Source organism: Scyliorhinus torazame, chromosome 22, assembly GCF_047496885.1.
Source record: "Scyliorhinus torazame isolate Kashiwa2021f chromosome 22, sScyTor2.1, whole genome shotgun sequence".
NCBI classification, from domain to species: Eukaryota; Metazoa; Chordata; class Chondrichthyes; order Carcharhiniformes; family Scyliorhinidae; genus Scyliorhinus; species Scyliorhinus torazame.
Genome location: NC_092728.1, coordinates 56068228 through 56087701, shown reverse-complemented (window position 1 = coordinate 56087701; position 19474 = coordinate 56068228).

Genomic DNA, 19474 nt, shown 5'->3' with positions numbered 1-19474 from the left:
TTATTCGGAAAATTGGGTACTCTAAAATTATAATTTAAAAAAATTAATGCAAATTTAGTTTATGTTTCTTCTGATTTGTGTTAAACCAAATAGTACAAAAAGTGAAATCTTGTTGGTAATTTCTCTATTCGGGAGTTGTTTGGTAAATTTGGTTATTTCGGTTCACGGGTTCATCCACAGGTAATCGACAATGTGGATTTTAACTGGTTGTTGTTAGAGAAACAGTTTGGAGCTATCATCTGTGTGCCACGAATTAAATTCTTGTAGTTTTAAAAGCATTCTGCAGAATTCCTCAATGAAAAATCTAACAGAGCTTTTGGTCCTATTTTGGATTCTGAACATTAGGAATCCAATAGGACTAAAATAAGCTAGCTGGAATTTGTGTGCGTAATACAGTTACTATCATGGGGCTTCAAGGTAACGATATTAATAGGTGATACCAGTCCCTGTTATGGCCTCGTTGTCACAACAAAATTTTCTCTCAGACATAATGGGTGGATTTGTCTCAATAATCGGAAAAATCCAATGCCGGGAAGGGAAAACAGCATTGAGCCCATCAATGGCAATGGGGGCTTTTTCCGAAGTGTTGTGCGGTACTCACAGTAATAGAGTACACTATTATACTGGTATGTGGCCTCTGATTCACTCACCCTGCCGTCACCTCAGCGCTTCAATGATCCGGGCACACTTCAAGTCCGAGTAAGCCATTGGGAAGTCATAGCTGCTGGACCCAGGAGACATTCAGCATCTAAAATTTGCAGAGGCCTGTCTCAAGCGGCTGCAAGACACAGTAGAGGTCCCCCGCGATATATACGACCTGGGTGAAGACCTGCAACCGAGGTCACCAATCCAGCATGTGAGGTCATGGCAGCAGAGGTCAGTGCCAATGCCCTGCAGGAGAGGACAACCATCCAGTACCATAAGAGGGTGTATTATTTCTTACACCATTTCCTGCACCAACGAGCTCAACTCACCAGTGCAGGAAGAGTACTGGTGGATCGAAGTGCCATTTTTAAAGGCCTCCCTGATCTTTTGACCCCACTCAGCCACCCCGCTGAGGCCTCCGGATCCCCCCACTGCACCCAACTTATGTCTTACGGGGTCCTCAAGCGCCCCCTTCATCACACCACCTATGGGCAAGCACCCTGGACACGACCACTGGCACAGGAAACCTGGTATCCGGGTACCTTGGCAACATCAGCCTGGTAGTGTCACAATGGCATCCTAGCAGTACCGGGGTGGAACTGTCAGGGTGCCAGGGTGGCAGTGCCAATGTGCCAGGCTGGTAGTGTCAAGGTCCCTGGGTGCCAATGGGAGTGCAGGGCACCAACCGACCGAGAAGCTGACCACCCAGGGGTCTCTAATGGCCTAGGAGCCCCCCAACCACACACCCCCCTCCCGCCCAAGTGCTGTTACGCCATTCCACGTTAGTATGGACCAGTGCTAAAAGGCACTCTGGCGAGGTTGCCCAGATGCGGTCGTTAGTATCCGGACGCCAGGAAAATCCGGTGAATGCAATGTAAAATGAGCCTAATGCCTTACTTAAATATGCTAATCTGGATCTCGCCCAGCGAGGGTAAGATCCAGATCGCAAGGTCTCACGAGATTCCGCTGAAACGCGTGAGACGCTTTGAGCGTTGCGAATCTTGCGGAAGGCCTCTTGCGAGAATCAACGGCCTCATCACGTCATCAAGTCTGACGCAACAAGGCCACTAAATCGTACACAATGTCTGCCAGAACGTAACAGGGTGCAGTCATGCCCACCCCCCACACACGCCCTTCCCATCAGCTTCTGCCTCCAGAGTCACTGAGGTCCTCAAGGGTTCAGCTCAAGAAGGATACTGCAAAATGAAGAGCTTTCTCCATTACATCCCCATAATATGACTCTGACCATTGTGCAAGTGAGCTGCCATCAGCCAGACAGGAGTCAGACATTCACTCTGTGGATCTGTGCACCATCCCCACTGCAAGTCATCCTCATCATCCTGCAATGTCAGGACTATGGGCATCCACTGCGTTCCATGACAAGAGCCAATTACAGATTGTATGTGTGCTGCCATCAGTCAGATGTTTGTTCAGTGCTCACAGGTGCCATGTGAAGATAATGGGATGTCATCACTGGATGTCTCATTCATCCTGCACAAATCCAGCAGCAAAAAGCGCATCCCAAGCTCATCTGCCTCATCTGGGCATGGCTATGGCTTCAAGGCTGACATCTATGTTCTATGTAATGTTCTATCTTCAGCTTCAAGGATCTCCTCGGCCTCGTCCTCTTCAATATTCTCCTCATCGGAGAAGTGTAACTCCACCATCTCCGCCTCAGGCGGTTCCTCCCCCTCCTTGCAGTACCAGGTTGTGTAGTGTGCATCAGGTGCTGATGATGCATAACACCCTCTATGGATTGTATTGCAGATTGTATTGTGGATCTACAAGACCAGTCCAAGCACTGGAACCTCATCTTCAGCATCCCTAACATTTGCTCGAACTAAGTGCGTGTTGCAGCATGAGTTCCTCATTGTATCTTGTCGTTGTTGCACCCTGAGGCCTCCGCACAGATGTCATCAGCCACAGCCTCTGTGGACCCTGAAAGACATCAGGTATCTGTGAGCGGCCGATAACCCAGGAGTCATGCACACTCACCAGGATCAAGTACACATCAAGAGTGTGATGAACGGTTACTGCCTTGTCATCATGTAAGGTGATGTGCCCTTTAAGACCGGGCTTGGAGCCCTGGGGACTCTGCCTCTGGCTCTGCCCATCTGTGAGCCATATATAAGGGGCTGCTTTGTGGGCTGTGCAGCAGTTAGCACATGTCTCAACTCTAGCATAGTTTTTAGTCTATTAAAACCTTCTTTACTGTTTTCACTCTAAGCGTCATTATTGAGGGTACCTCATATAGGATGCATCTGATGCAGTCACAGACCAGCTGAACATTGAGTGAGTGGAAGCAGTTCACATAGTTGACAGCTTGCTGTCACGGAGCTCTGAGTGCCCCGTGAGAGCAGTCGATAGCACTCTGCACCCTTGGAAAATCAAAGATCTGCACAAATCCTTTTTCTCTTATCTCCTGGTTTGCTTGATCGTGCTTGGAATGCACGGCATTGTGTGCCCGCGCAAAAATTGCATCTCTGACCTCCTGGATATACTTGTGCGCGGACGCTTGCACAATATCGCAGAGGTCATCTTTAAAGCCCCAGAAAGAGCCACTGGTGTAGAACTTGAGTGTCACAGTCACTTTCAATGACATAGGCAATGGGTGCCCTCCAATTCCCTGTGGCGCCAAATTCTGCAGCAGGTGGCGGATGCGACCAACCAGTTCCCTGGGCATGTGTAGTCTTCAGTGATGGTGGTTCTTGGACATCTGCAAATCTGTCAAGCACTGTCTATAGACCCTGGATCCAGTGAGGTGCCCACAAGCGATGGCTCTCTGGGGTTCTTCCTCTGCATGCGGAACAGTCCCTTCCACCCCTTCCACTTTTCAAAAATAAATTTAGAATGCCCAATTTTTTTTTTCCCAATTAAGGGGCAATTTAACGTGGCCAATCCACCTCTTTGCACATCTTTGGGTTGTGGAGGTGAAACCCACGCAGACATGGGGAGAATGTGCAAACTCCACACGGACAGTGACCCAGGACCGGGATTCGAACTCAGGTCTTCAGCGCCGCAGTCCCAGTGCTAACCACTGCATCACATGTCGCCCTTTCCACCTCTTCCACTTGACGGTTCACCTGCCTTTGGTGAGCTAAGCATTGCTGTCGATGTCATAAAATAGTGCAGACTCCGCACAGACAGTCATCCAAGGTGGGACTCGAACCCGGGTCCCTGGCACTGAGGCAGCAGTGTTAACCGCTGCGCCACCTTTATACTATATTACTATTCTTGGTAGCATGTTATATTACGTTGTGTAATATCTTGTTACTCATTTGCTTACTGCCAGAATGGTCGTATGCGTGATATTCAGTGACACTCAAAGTCTTCAAATAAAGCAAACACTGTTTATTGAGTAACGATAATAAATTAACTACGAGTTTGTTCACTCTTCAATAACTATAACTGCAGGTTAGATTAATAAGATTAAATATATATAATGATGATTAACTGCACCTAAGCTATCTCTCTCTAACTCTGTTCACTAGTCACTCTGAACACGAAGAGGCGGGAACTCTATCTGAGTTTACCTTTTATACATATGTCTGGTGCTGCCATCTAGTGGTTATACAGCACTTGCTTATGGATGTTAACCCTTTACATACATTCAGATACACAGATCACTACACCACCGTGCCGCCCTCTTCTCCTTCTTCTCTTCTGCCTATGAGCGAGAAGAATGATAGCGAGATCATCAGGGTTCATGACTCTGATGGTCTCCTCACTGCACAATCAAAGAGAGAGATTTGATGGTCAGCATCTGTCTGCTAAGGACCACTCTTTGTCCATTCATCATCACCAGTTGTCTCCCAAAGCCCTCTGGCTTATTTCTGGCCACAACATTGATGTTGTCTTCATTCTGCTGGTTGGTCTAAAACCCCACACCTACCCCTCCCGATATCACATGACTGAGTGGTGACAACATTGGGTAATCAGTTGCATTCTGGGCTCTGATCCCAGGTGCACGCATTGTCCGAACCTTCACTCCAAGGTCTTGCGCTGAACTTGGCCCATGGGTACCGCTTGGCATGAGAGAATTCAGCATAGAGGATTAAGAGCGCTATCCTCGGCCAGTGTGTGCATAGCTATCTTTCTAAGGGCATGTCGGGCGAGGGTACAGCGACACCAAAGGGCGGCACGGTGACACAGTGAAGAAGCTGCTGTGCAGACCTACCTTTGACACCACCCACAAGGACATTGAGTTGCTCCACAGGCAGTGCGCCAGCTTGAGTGCAGTCATCTCCGAGCTCCCCTCAGAATTCTGGTCGACAGGTGCATGTCTTTTGAAACCAGTCGTACTTTGTGTCAATGTGGCAACACACCACTGTAAGGGGAGGCGGTGGCATAGTGGTATTGTCACTGGGCAAGCAAATCCAAGATCCTGCGCAATGCTCTGGGGTAGCGGGTTCAAATCACATCATGGCAAATGGTGAAATTTGAATTCAATACAAATCTGGAATTAAAAGTCTAATGATGTGGTGAAACAATTGCCGATTGTCATAAAAACAAATTGGTTCACTAATATCCTCCAGGGAAGGATGACAAATATAAATTTCTTTACCCGTCAGTCTGGCCTCAATAAAAGTCGAGATGGATTTGCAGGTACAGCATTAGTTATTTTATTTGACTTGCAAGTCTGATTCATTTCTCACAGACACAGGACACAGAACCAGTCTCCTATACCCCTGGAAAATGAATGAAGGAGACAAAGGGATTTCTGCAAATACATTATGGCATCAAGTTTCACATACACGATTCCCATAGGTCATCCTATACCCCTCCTGACCTGGCCATACGTCCTGATTGGCTCACTTCTCATCCCTTCCTCTGGCCTCCTATTACCCAGCATCCTTTTCTCCTCCTTAGCTGGACACCCCTCCCCCTTGCTTTGCCATGCGTTCTGAAATCCTTTGTCTGTGAACTAATAAAATCAGACCGGCCTATTTACATAACAGTAACTAATATCTCTAAAGTAACTATTTTATATCACATTCGTCATTCCCTCCTTTTATCATTTCATGATAACCGAACTATTCAATCCATAGCTACGGTCCCTCATCTAAAAAGATTCATCGCTGCATTTCCAATTCCTGTAGTAGCCCCCTTCATCCGCTGCACTCTCGTTGATCCTAACAGCCAAGATTCTTGGGGCATCTAACTGTTCCAGTGCACCCTGCATTCTACACATCACGCATTTAAGGATAGCTGGGCCCACAAAGATGCAGCCAATAGCCACTGCTAAATACATGGCCATATTTATCAACCAGTCCTTCCAACCTCCAAATCCCCAGTTACCCCAAGAGCCAGGATCCTGCATTCCGTCCAGGTGATCCCGTATGCGATCCATAAATTTAGTGATGTTAGCGGTTAAGTCTTGAACTCCCATGATACACTTGCCCTGTACTATGGCGCATACCCCACCCTCACGGACCAGAAGATAGTCAAGAGCATACCGGTTCTGCATTGCAAACAACCACAGCTACAAGATGCTCAGAATTCCCCACCCGGCTGAGTGGCCCTGGTTGGGTGCGAGAACCTGAGGTTGTTTCCAGTTCTCGCAGAATTCAGCTGAGACTGCCTGGCGTGCTAACTGATTATGCAGGGCAGGGGACTGTGGTAGGGACTAGAGTCCCAATAGCAATTTAGCATGGAAATGGGGGTGGCAAAACATTGGTCGCTGTGCCATTAAATAAAAAGTAGTATCCTTGCTCCGTGTACAGGCTAGCATCACAATCAGTATATCGGTTGCGTAGGGATCCCCAAGTAGCCCAGTTTATCCAGCTTTGAAACGCCCATTCGGGCCGCCTAGCAATGTGGAAAGCCCTAGTCCCAACAGTGATATGAGAGACATTTGCCCAGCCACAAAGGAGCTGGAGGCCGGCGTTCAATGGAACGCAGGTGGTGTTGTAACAAACGCATTGGCCAGGCGCCTGGGTGATATGACACCTCCTGTCCATACAGGTGGGGAACAGACATGTTATATTCGTTTCCACCTCTACCAGCAAACAGCCGTATCCTTCACTGCTGAAACAATTCTCGTATGACCGGGAATCCCTATTGGGAGTGAAGTGGCTAGGTATGTACGCCCTCCACCGTTGCAGCCTATCATACTGTGAGTGGGAATTATCCCGAGGAAGGGGAAGGCAAATAGCCGGTGGTGCTGAACCCGGATCGTAAGGAAGAGTGACTTGCTCGTGCGGTGGCTCGGAATGCTGACAGTGAACCACCATTTGGGGAGGGCCCCAAAGCGGTGAAACAGAAAATAACCTAGACACCGCTGCGGGGTTCGGGTAGCAGACAACCCATCCCTGGCCATACAAGCGGTGGTAAATCTGGTAGAAAAGATTCATACTACCCGGGTTTTCCTCAGTTTGGCCTCTAAATGAATTAAGTGTATCTCCTGATAACCTACGTTCTAGTTGTACTCCCCTCCTTACACGCCCCGTCCTCTCTCTAGTCCCCCTCTCTCTTCCACAACCTCTTCCTACTCTCTCCTGACGGTCTGACTTTACCTTTATGGCACCAATCTTAACACATCCAAAATCAAATTTACATGTATTCCAAAAACAAGGCAATGTCCATGTAATGTTTCCTTCCCATCGCCGGGACCGGTGCAATTGCTTCATGAGTCCTGCATTGTCCGTTAACCTGATGACCTTCCCTGAGTCGATACCATGCCCTCGTATATGGGGGCATCGAAGAACATCACCTCTGCATAAACGAAATGTCCTTGTAGTTTGGCTGGGGTTACAAATGTAGATAATATTTCCCTTTTCCATGTCCGTCGCCGATGACACTACAAGCGAGGTGAGGCCGAAGATCACACAGGTGGTGCATAGCCACCCCATCATGCTCCACACCTGTAAAATAGCACTGGGGAAGGGAGGCAGGTTAATCTGTCCAAGAAAATGAGGCCCGTTATCAGAACTTAACTGAGCTGGTATACCATACCGGGGAATAATTTCCCGCATCAGAACTTTAACCACAGTAGCAGCTTTATTATCGATAGTCGGATACACCTCGACCCATCTACTGAACACATCCACAATAACCAAAACATATTTATAACATTGACACCTTTCCAACTCAATGTAATCCATTTGGAGCATCTCAAAGGGACCACTGGGCAACGGGGTTTGCCTCATACCACAAGGGATATCTTTGCCGGTGTTATATTGCTGACAAATCAAACACCGATTACTGATGCTCTGGGCCAACCCCTGCATTTTAGGGTGCCACCAAGTGTCCAGCAACAATCACTAGTCCCCCGAGCCCCACAATGAGTTGCAAAGTGTACACATTCGATGACCCATAAAGCCAGTACCTCAGACATACAAGTCTGATGTGCTGGCGTGATCTATAAAGAGGAAACAAAATCATATGTACAACCTAATCGTTTCCACATTTGTTTATCACTCTCAGGAGCGTCCTCCTGTAACCTTATGACGTCTTGGAGGTTGGCACTGGCTTGTCAGAGGCAGACCTATTTATTGCAGAACGTTTAGTCTGACCTAACATTTTAGGCACCATCACTTGCTGAATTTGTGCAGTGGTCTCTAATATCTCTAATGTAACTATTTTATATCACATTCGTCAAGGAAATCTGCCATCCTTGCCTGGTCTGGCATACATGTGTCTCCAGACCCTCATGTTGATGTGGCTGACTCTTAACTGCCCCCACTGAAATGGCCTCGCAAGCCACTCAGTTCAAGGGCAATTAGGAATGGGCAGCAAATGCTGGCCCAGTCAGCAACGCCCACATCCCAAGAATAGATAAATAAATAAAAATTTAAGTTAACATGGGGGTATGATTCCCGCTGATGATATGCTGATGCATCATAATGATGTTCCTGAAGTTGAACGTGGGCTGTACCAATGGGGGGGGTGGGTTGACTACAACCAGCATTTGTGTCACCGGGAACTGTGTCTAGGGTCTTCTTGCGATTATTTTCACTCGCGCTGTTAAACCCGCCTGCCGCGAACGGGATCTGGGAACGGAAAATCCCGGCCAATGACTGACCTCCAAGTTCAACAAAAGAAGATTTACCTTGAATGAACTATTGGGCTATGAACTCGTATTTAAATTTCTAGTGACAAAATGATTTTGTTGTGTGCTGTTTATGAATATTCACATTATAAATGCTCCACTGCTTTGCCCTTGTTTCAAGCTGAGGTGATAAACTGGCACAGGCATGATGATTTTCTTTACGATTAACAGCAAAGTTGCAGCCTGTCATCCTTCCAGTTTTAAGCTAGTGTGCGATAGAGGCAGGAATTAAATGACGTTTTAAAGACATTTCAATAAATGCAGCCAAGATCTGAGTGGATCAATGCACTGGGATGCATTGGCGCACAGACTAAGAAGAGGCAATTCATTTATGCATGTGTTGACTGGTCACACCCAGTGAGATGATGAGGTGACAAGTCCCCACTTATCCCCAGATGAATTTCTGCTTTCAACAATGTTATCCATTCAGACTCTGTGTTAATTGCAAGTGAAGCAAAATTGATCAATATGGTAATGCAAATATGTATAGTTTCTCCATCCCTCAGTATCACTGCCCCACTAACAGAACAGATCCACCTGAGATGGTGGCACATATATAACATATGTATATTTTAATTCATAAGTGGGCTGTGGGTGTCACCGGCTAGGCCAGCATTTATTGCCCATCCCTAATTGCCATTGAGAAAGTGGTGGCGAGCTGCCTTCTTCAGCTGCTCCGTCGCTGAGGTGTAGCTACACCCACAGTGCTGGTAGGAAGGAAGTTTCAGGATTTTGACCCAGTGACAGTGTAGGAACGAGAGTATATTTCCAAGTCAGGATAGTGAGTGGCTTGGAGGGGAACTTGGAGGTGGTGGTCTTCCCATGCGTCAGCTGCCCTAGCCCTTCAAGATGGTAGCGATCATGGGTTTGGAAGGTGCTGCCTTTATGTGTTCCTGTAGTGTATCGTGTAGATAGTACACATGGCTGCTACTGTGCACTGGTGTCGGAAGGAAATAACTCTGGGAGTTCTCAACATGGACCCCAGACCTTATGATGTTTCCTGGGATCAAGTCAAAAAATAAAGAAATAAATACCTGCTGATTTCTATCGACTGCTCATCCTCATCACAACAGCATTTGGAAGAAGAAATAAGGGCATTACGGGCACTAAATACAGGTTGGTTTGAAAGACTTCAATGTCCACCACTAGTAATATTTGCAGCAACACTAATGATCAGGATGATTGAAGCCTTGAGAACGTATCTGCAATATTGGACAGGCAGCAAGTGGCAAAAGAGCCAACAGGAAACAAAATCCTACATGACCCCGTCCTCATCAATCTATCGGCAGCAAATACATCTGTCCATGACAGTATTGGTAAGGTGCAACCACCGCACATACTTTGTAGAGACCAGGGGCGCGATTCTCCGACCACCCACCGGGCGTGAATCCCGCCCCCGCCGTGTCCCGAATTCTCTGCCACCAGAGATTTGGCGGGGGCAGGAATCGCGCCGCGCCGGTCGGCGGAAATCGCGCCGGTCAGCGGGCCCACCCCTGACGATTCTCCAGTCCGCGATGGGCCGAAGTCCCGCCACTGTCAACCCATGGCAGCCGACGTGGATTGAACTACCTTTCGAACGGCGGGACAAGGCGGCGCAGGCGGGCTCCGGGGTCCTGGGGGTGGCGCGGGGCGATGTGGCCCCGGGGGGTGCCCCCACGGTGGCCTGGCCCGCGATCGGGGCCCACCGACCCGTGGGCGGGCCTGTGCCGTGGGGGCACTCTTTTCTTTCCGCCTTCGCCATGGTCTTCATTATGGCAGAGGCGGAAGAGACCCCCACCACTGCGCATGCGCGGGGATGCCGTGAACGGCCGCTGACGCTCCCGCGCAAGCGCCGCCCGGCAAAGTAATTTCAGCGCCAGCCCTCAAGGTGAGGGCTCGGCCCCTCAAGCTGCGGAGAATTCCGCACCTTTGGGGCGGCGCGATGCCGGACTGATTTGCGCCGTTTTTGGCGCCGGTCGGCGGACATCGCGCCGATTGCGGAGAATCCCGCCCCAGGTCCTGACCTCACCTTGAGAAAACCATCCATCATGGTTAGAACTACCACCATGTTAAACGGAATAGGTTCTGAACAAAACTAGCAGCAAGGCGGGTATCCGTGACATCGTCACGGGGAGGTCATATCTGACAAATCCGTTAGAGTTCTTTGAGGAAGTAACAAGGAAGTTAGACAAAGGAGAACCAGTGGATGTGATTTATTTAGGTTTCCAGAAGGCCTTTGACAAGGTGCCGCAAAGGAGACTGTTAAATAAGTTGAGAGCCCATGGTGTTCAGGGTATGATGCTGACATGGATAAAAGATTGGCTGACTGGCAGAAGGCAGAGAGTGGGGATAAAGGGGTCTTTTTCAGGATGGCAGCCGGTGACTAGTGGTGTCCCTCAGAGGTCGGTACTGGGGCCGCAACTTTTCACAATATATATTAATGATCTGGAGGAAGGAACTGAAGGCACAGTTGCTAAGTTTGCAGATGATACAAAGATCTGTAGAGGGGCAGGTAGTATTGAGGAAGCAGACGGGCTTCAGAAGGACTTGGACAGGCTAGGAGAGTGGGCAAAGAAGTGGCAGATGGAATACAATGTCGAAAAGTGTGAGGTTATGCACTGTGGAAGGAGAAATGGAGGCATAGACTATTTTCTAAATGGGAAGATGCTGAGGAAATCAGAAGCACAAAGGGACTTGGGAGTCCTTGCTCATGATTCTCTTAAGGTTAACGTGCAGGTTCAGTCGGCAGTTAGGAAGGCAAATGCAATGTTAGCATTCATGTTGATAGGGCTAGAATACAAGACCAGGGATGTACTTCTGAGGCTATATAAGGCTCTGGTCAGACCCCATTTGGAGTATTGTGAGCAGTTTTGGGCCCCGTATCTAAGCAAAGATGTGTTGGCCTTGGAAATGGTCCAGAGGAGGTTCACAAGAATGATCCCTGGAATGAACAGCTTGTCGTAGGAGGAAGGGTTGAGGATTCTGGTTCTGTACTCATTGGAGTTTAGAAGGGTGAGGGGGGATCTTATTGAAACTTACAAGTAACTGCGAGGCCTGGATAGAGTGGACATGGAGAGAATGTTTCCACTTGTAGGAAAAACTAGAAGCAGAGGACATCATCTAAGACTAAAGGGAGGATCCTTTAAAACAGAGATGAGGAGGAATTTCTTCAGCCAGACGGTGGTGAATCTGTGGAACTCTTTGCCGCAGAAGGCTGTGGAGGCCAAATTACCGAGTGTCTTTAAAACAGAGATAGATAGGTTTTTGATCAATAAGGGGATCAGGGGTCATGGGGAGAAGGCAGGAGAATGGGGATGAGAAAAATATCAGCCATGATTGAATGGCAGAGCAGACTCGATGGGCCGAGTGGCCTAATTCTGCCCCTATATCTTATGGTCTTCTGGTCTTATGGAAATGCTGTGGGCCATCAGCAGCAGGATTATGTTCAACACAAGTTGTAATCTCACAGCTCAGAACCTGCCCACTGTACTGTTATTATCGAGTCAAGGGTTCAATCCTGGTTCAATGAGGAGTACAGTTGACCTTGCCAGGAACCAGTAGGCACACCTAAAAATGAAGCCCCAACCTTTTGAAACTACAATGCAGAACTTGCTAAAGCACAAACTGGAAGTACTTACAACAAAGACATATTTTGTGATGTCAGCAGAAAACTGGATGGGCACTTCAGTGAAATAATCCTGTCGGGCTATGGGAGGATAAAGTGGGGGAATTGGGTTGACTGGATTGCTCAACAAAGAATTGACTTATTCTTGACATGCCAAATTAACTCCCCCTGTGCCATTGTTGATGTGTTAAGTAAGTTGGTTCAATGTTGACTGCAACTGGATGCAGTGAAACTAGAAACAGGCTTCTGACACAGGAGATGGTCCAACACTGTTTTATTGAACTTCCTGATTGCTGTACATAGTCTGCTGTGAGTTGACACTCTATCAGTCTAACTGATAACCTCCTACTGGCTTGACCAGACTAACTCTCTACCTCATGGTGATAGTGCTCACTGGCTTGTGCACTCTTACTGTCTCAGGAGCTGTGTCCTGCAGAGAGAGAGAGAATCTTAATGCTCTGTGTGCTTTATACTGGTGGTGGCCTGTCTGGTGATTGGTTGTTATGTGTTGTGTGTGTTCATTGGTTATCCTGTGTGTCAATCACTGCCTGTCCGCATCACATTATATACATGAGTGGATATTATGACAGTTGTGACTCCACATGAAGAATTTAATGACCAAAGCAATGAATTTGTCTAACAATTAGAGAGCTGGTGGAAACTCTGCCAAGGCCATTTCAAGGAGCCACGATAGGATAAAATCCCCTTCAGGCAGTCTGCTGGCTGCTTACAGGGGTTTGAGGTCCTGTAGGGCACATGTCTCACATCTGAGCACAGCTGGCCAATCAAAGACAGGCAGCTTTCCAGTACTGGCAGCACTGCCAGGACTGCTGGCCACTGTCAGTACTGCAGCAGGCCCCAGAAGATGGATTGTCACTGGAGTTCCAGAACACAGTTTTGTGACGCAGGCTCACCAGGGCCAGTGAGGCAGGCTCAAGCGAGGGAGGATGAGTGATATAAAGGGCAGGAGGGTGCCTTCTCATGCGGGTAGTCCTGGCAGCCAGTGGGGGTCTCCATTGGGCACACGTTGCACAAGCAGAAAGGAACCCCCACCCCACCAGGCTGCAGGCATACCCGCAAGGGTTTATCTGGCAGCTTGACTGCCAGGTGCGTGCTAGTTGCTGATAGAGGTATAGGGAAAGGTTGAACAGGTTGGGCCAGGAACAGCGTGGCTCAGTGGTTAGCACTGCTGCCTGACGGCACCAAGGACCCTGGTTCGATCCCGGCCCCAGGTCACTGTCCGTATGGTGTTTGCCCATTCTCCCCGTGTCTACGTGGGTCTCAACCCCACATCCCAAAAAGATGTGCAGGGTAGGTGAATTGGCCACGCTAAAGTGCCCCTTTAATTAAAAAAAAAAGAATTGAATCTTAATTGAAAAAAAGAATTGGGTACGCTAAATTTATTTAAAAAAAAGAACAGGTTGGGTCAGTACTCATTGGAGTTGAGGAGAATTTGATTTGGGGCTGGATTCCGCTGTACATCAGCCGTGCGTTTCTCGGCAACGCACCATTCGCTTGCGGCAGGATTCTTGTCAATATTTATACTTCCCATTGAATCTACCCCACGCCACCAGGAAACCCAGGGCGGGGGGGAGGGGGGCCGGGGGTGGGGTGCGGGGGGGGTGCGGTGGGGGGGGGGTGGTGCAGTGCCGGCGGGAATATAGAATTCCAGTGGCCGGCCAATTCTCGCCTTGATCTTATTGAAACATGCAAAGATTCAGAGGAGGCTTGACAGGATAGATTCTGAGAAAATGCTGACCCTCATCGAACATCTACTATTAAGGAGCACAGTTTCAAAATAACGGTTCCCTCATTTCAGATGAAGATGAGAAGGAATTTCTAAAATACATTTTCAGTCAGAAACTTCAAGAACCACTTTTCATTGTCAAAAATAAGTCTTAAATATAAGTGATCTCACTCTTGCCTCTGAATTTTCAGTCTGAAAGTCTGACGGGTGCAAGCCCCCAGTCCAGCTCAGTGCAAATTCTAGGCTGACAGTGCAGGACTAAGGAGAGCAGACTTGCCAAAGGTACCATCTTGGAGCTGAGGTGTTGAACAAAATGCAAGACTTCCTTTTTGTGATATCAAGTTGTGAAAGCTGTTCATTCTTCATGGCGACACAGAGAATGATGCAAATGGCGGACTTGCATATTTTTAACTTCTTCAATTAAACGTGTAAAAAACAAAAATCAACAACTGAGCTGAAAATTAACAGAACATGTGTAACTTGGTTTTCACAGGAGAATATTTGACAATCGGGCCCATGGTGTTGAATTCAGGGTTGAATGCTCCTGTTTTGTTCATCTTGTTTGAGATGTGTGTGGAATAATATTGAGGCATGCTGGTGTGACATTAGCCCACCAGCGTGATGCTTCCCATTAACTGAAAGTACAGTGATTACATTTTAAATGTGGCCACGAGCTGGCATTAATTACATTGCTTGATTTCATGCTTCAACAAAGAATTTGGTACTGTCACACTGCAAAATATTAAAGTCCCAAACAATGTGACATGCTGCTGTGAATGAAGAGGACCTCTTCATTCACCTGAGGAAGGAGCAGCGCTCCGAAAGCTAGTGACATCGAAACAAACCTGTTGGACTTTAACCTGGTGTTGTAAGACTTCGTACTGTGCTCACCCCAGTCCAACGCCGGCATCTCCACATCAATGCTGCTGTGAGTGAGTGAATCAGTCAGAGTGTTTGGACGCAATCTAATGGCCTCGTCCCGTCCGACTCCAGATGCATGGAGGCCAGTAAATCGCGCGAGAGGCCTCGTTAAGAGATCTCGTGAGGTGTTGTGATCTGGGTCCCTCACTTACTGGGTGTGAACCATATTTGCATATTCAATGAGTAGTTAGGCTCACTTGAATATGCCTACGCCCGAGTTACCCTAGGCGCGGTAGTGAACGTCTCGTCTCAGAGACATCGACTGCGCCCTGTTTAACACTGAACGCCACAAAGGTGGACCAGATGTAACAGCACTTGGGGGGAATCGGAGTCTCCTGGTGTTTGAGCTCTAGGCAGAGTGGTACTCTGACAATGCCACCTGGGCACCCTGGAAGTCCCACCTGGGTGCCACCCTAGAAATGATAGGATGTCCAGGTGGCACTGCCAGGGCACCAGGCTGGCATTTTACCAACCCCAAAGAGTGGGACTGGGGTCTTCACCCTTATGAGTTGGGTGAAGGGGGGGGGGTTCAAGAGCCCCCAATTGGTAAGTTGGGGCATAGTGGTTGGGGGGAGTGGGCTCCAGGTGGCCAAGGTAGGGAGCTCATTTGTGCAGGAAATGGGTCTAAATGTGGCCTTTGTGGGCTATTTCTCACCGAGGCCCCAAAAAAGAAACAGAGACCCGTTCAATAGCGGGGTCATCCTCGCCGCTGTTCAGCACCGGGAAACACCCTGCTAAATGCACCCAAAAGGAATCTGCCCTGTGCACTAAACCCTCTGCCAAAATCAAACTGCTTCAGATAACTGCTTAAAGATTCAATTTTGTTTCATTTCAAATATGACTCATAGAAGGCTTGTGTTGAACAATTGGACGGCTTGATTCGTGTTTTGGCGTTTGTCAAGGAAACATAATACAAATGTTCACTTCTCTCTCTTCAATCTCAATATTTTGAAATGAGATCTTGGTGAACTTTCTTTTACTCAAACTCATTCCTTCCTAGGTTCCTTAGGTATGTAGACTTTAGATAAGAAAACCTAGGTTCTTCAAACCACAAGAATCGATGCCTGTCTTTCTTTTCTCCAATGGTCTTCAAGTTCTTCAACTCATGCTTGGTGTCATCCAATCACAACTTCCCCGACCATCTCATCTGATATCTACTTTTCAAATGGGCTAGCGTTGGCTTTGTCCTATCCTGGTCTTTGTCCCGGGTGCATTCTTGTAGTCTCTTACTGCCACAGTTCAACAATTCATGCAAACTCCTGCAGGAAACCAAAATCACTTCTGCCCAAAAGGTGTGGCTGTTCCTAGTGTTGTGTTCATTCTATGCTGTAGGCAACAATGACCCATGTTCAGAAATGGTCTTATTGCTTTTGTTTCTGATCTAAAGTCTACATTCTCTCCTGGGCACAATTCAGTGGCCTCGAGGGGAGCAAGACGAGGCCAGTGAATAGTGGGAGAGGCCAAAAGTGAGAACCATGTTTGGTGCCAAACCCTTTGCAATGCAACCGGCCCGTTCCCGGCAAAAGCATGATCTTGGCATAGCATGGCAAGAGACCAATAATCACCACTTAAGCCCTATTTCCACACAGTTAATGGAAGCCAACCCGGGATTCAGTTGTCTCCCCAGCAAGTGGTCACGCTGACGCCGATTATTATTCCTTTCTAACAATGTTAACCTGGCGGAAGGGTTGCTATGGGGAGCTTGCTGCCCCTGTGCTTGGAGAGGCTTGGGGGGGGGGAGGGGGGGGGGGGGATGGACCACCTCGGCCGAGGTGGTCTGCCATTGGGGTGGGGCTGGATCTGGGGAGTCTGGATCTAGCCCGGGTCGCACGTGCATCATCTGGCCCTGCCAGCCCGGGCAGCTCCCCAGTGTCTGCACCATGGTGTCGCCGCCCTCGGAGATGTTCCTCAGTGACTGGGACATGCTCTGCAGTTCCAAGGCAATGCCCACCTGCAGCACCTCGGCTATTCCCATATGAGACTGGGGCCTGTCATGTAGCGCCTCATCAAGGGCTGCCTGATACTGGGTCACATCCCCCAGCGTGTTTGGCAGTGTACAGAGGCCCTCAGCCATGGCTGTCACTGACTGCGCCATGCCTTGGAAACCTCCACTCATTAGTTGTGCACCAGGCTCTCCACTGCCGTCGCCACCCTCGGTGTTTGCCTCGGTGCCATGCATTGCGGGTGCCATCTCCTGCAATCAGTTATGAACCTGCTGGAGGGTCGCTGGCATCCCCCTCTGAATGTCACATCTGCACCCTAACGTTTGCATCAGCTTCAGGTAAACCTGTTCCAGAGGCTCAGCCTCTATCTGGGACTCAGCTGGGTCCTGGGATCCAGCAGACCTCTGACGGCTGTCTCGCCTGGGTGAGATGGAGGATGGGGTGAAACCTGTAACACATCTATGGTGACATCTTCTGAGCTCTCCTAAGAGGTGTTCTCCTGGGAGGCGTGGGGGGGATGGGATGACAACGCCGGATGGACCAGCGCCATCGGCTGGAGGACCTGCGGGAGAATGGACATGTCAGTGGGAAGGACGGATCATTTTGTAGGGCAATAAGAACTTGTGTGGCAGTCCGTTTGGTGGATCCTCGCCTCTGCAGCATGTGCTGACCTCCAGGGTAACCGTTCTATCCTCGGTCACCCTTGTAACCTCCAGGGTCCGTTTCTTGAAGTTAGTGAGGATTCTGATGTCTGGCACCCCGCCGTCAGCCTGGGCCCCCTCCTGACAGTTGTGGGCAACTTCTCCTGCGGAGACACAGAGAGGACATCGTTAGCTGCATGGGCAGTTCACTGCAGAGGAGAGGGGGAATTTTTGAGAGGGCTGGTTGGGGAGTGGGCTTGGGGTGAGGGAGGGGAAGAAGGTTTCAAGGAGGGGTTTCGGGAGGGGCGGCGTGGTTGACATGGATGGGCCAGGCCACGGCTCACACTAAGTGTTGCAGTATTATCATAACTATCAGCATTATAGGGATTAATGTAGGACCATGAATAGCCATTAGAGGGAGCTGCAGATACTATTATATAAAGCAGTGATGCTAGACCTTAGGGGTGGAGTGTATGGAGGAGGCAGCTAGTTAAGGTCATAAGAGCAGTTAGTGTGAGAAGGTTAGATTATAGATAAACCAGTTAGTGAGAAGAGCAGTAGATGTGCAGTCAGCTATTGATCAATTCTGTATTCTAAAGGACTAAGTGCCGTAACTCAGTTTAGTTGTGTAAATAAAATCATAGCTTTGTTTAAATAAAAGCTACACTGTGGTTTTTGTGGAACACTACATGCTCCATCCTAAATAAGCAACACAAAGAACACCACACGTGTGGGCTGTGCCAGGTGCAGTCTCATGGGGGTGTGCGGTGCCAACTCACCCATTCGGTCCGCTGCAGATCATTCACCTTCTTGCAGCACTGGGTACCAGTCTTCCTAGTGATGGCCGCTGTCACTTTATCCCAGGTGGCACTGGTTGCCCTGTGCCTCCCTCTACAAGACCCTTGGGGGAAGAGGACACCCCTCCTGGCCTCGACAGCCTCTGGGAGCCTCCCCAGGTCTCCATCCCTGACTCGTGGGGCCGGTCGTCTCAGCGCTATGGCAGTGAGCTGAGTGGGTTTGGCTGTGCAAGAGCAGTTTATGTGCTGCTCAACCTTGTTAGTGGGAGAGTTGTCGAGCGCGGTCCTGGAGAATTGGTTAGGGAGCCTTCATTTGCGTTGTGAAGCCCATGGGTCCTCCTTAAGTGGACCAATTAACGATGTATTGCGATGACGGTCTCGCCGGGCTGAGCTCCGGGAAGCCTGTGACAGTTCCCGCTCACTACCAAACTGAGAAACGTTTTGGAAGAATCGCGCCCACCATCTTTTAGAGATTATCATCATAATTCCTCCTGAACTTGTTGATATACAATACGGCTCAAATGTAGCCATGGTTCACGGTTAACATTTGTGTCACTTCATGATTCAGATTATAATTCAACAGATCAGGTACCAAAATGGCTTGGGAGGAAATATTGTTAACGCCGAGTTTTGGGATATGAGTCATGATTCACAACAGTTGGTGGGCAGCCTATTGACAAAATATTTTTCACCCTCAACTGTCGGTACATTGAAAATCATTTGTCTTAGTGTGATAGTCATTTTGTAGCTTGAATTAATATGCACTTAGCGGAAACTAATGGAAGCCATTTTAATAAAAACTAAACGCCATTACTGGAACCCAGCCGGATTAGTTAAGTAGGCCTTAATTGCGAGACAATTAAAGAATAAGTAATTCATTAATAAATGATACGTTAGGCAGGTAGGTTCGATGTGGACTGCACTCGATGCAGGGAAGCTAGAAACAGACGTCTAACACTGGAGAAGAACCAACACTGTTTTATTCAACGATAGAACTGATGTACATATTCAGCTGTGGTTCGACACTATACTGAACTGACTGGAGACCTTGTAGTAGCCTGACCAGACTTACTAGCTACCGCATGGTGTTTGCACTTGCTAGCTTGTGGACTCTGACTGTCTCAGT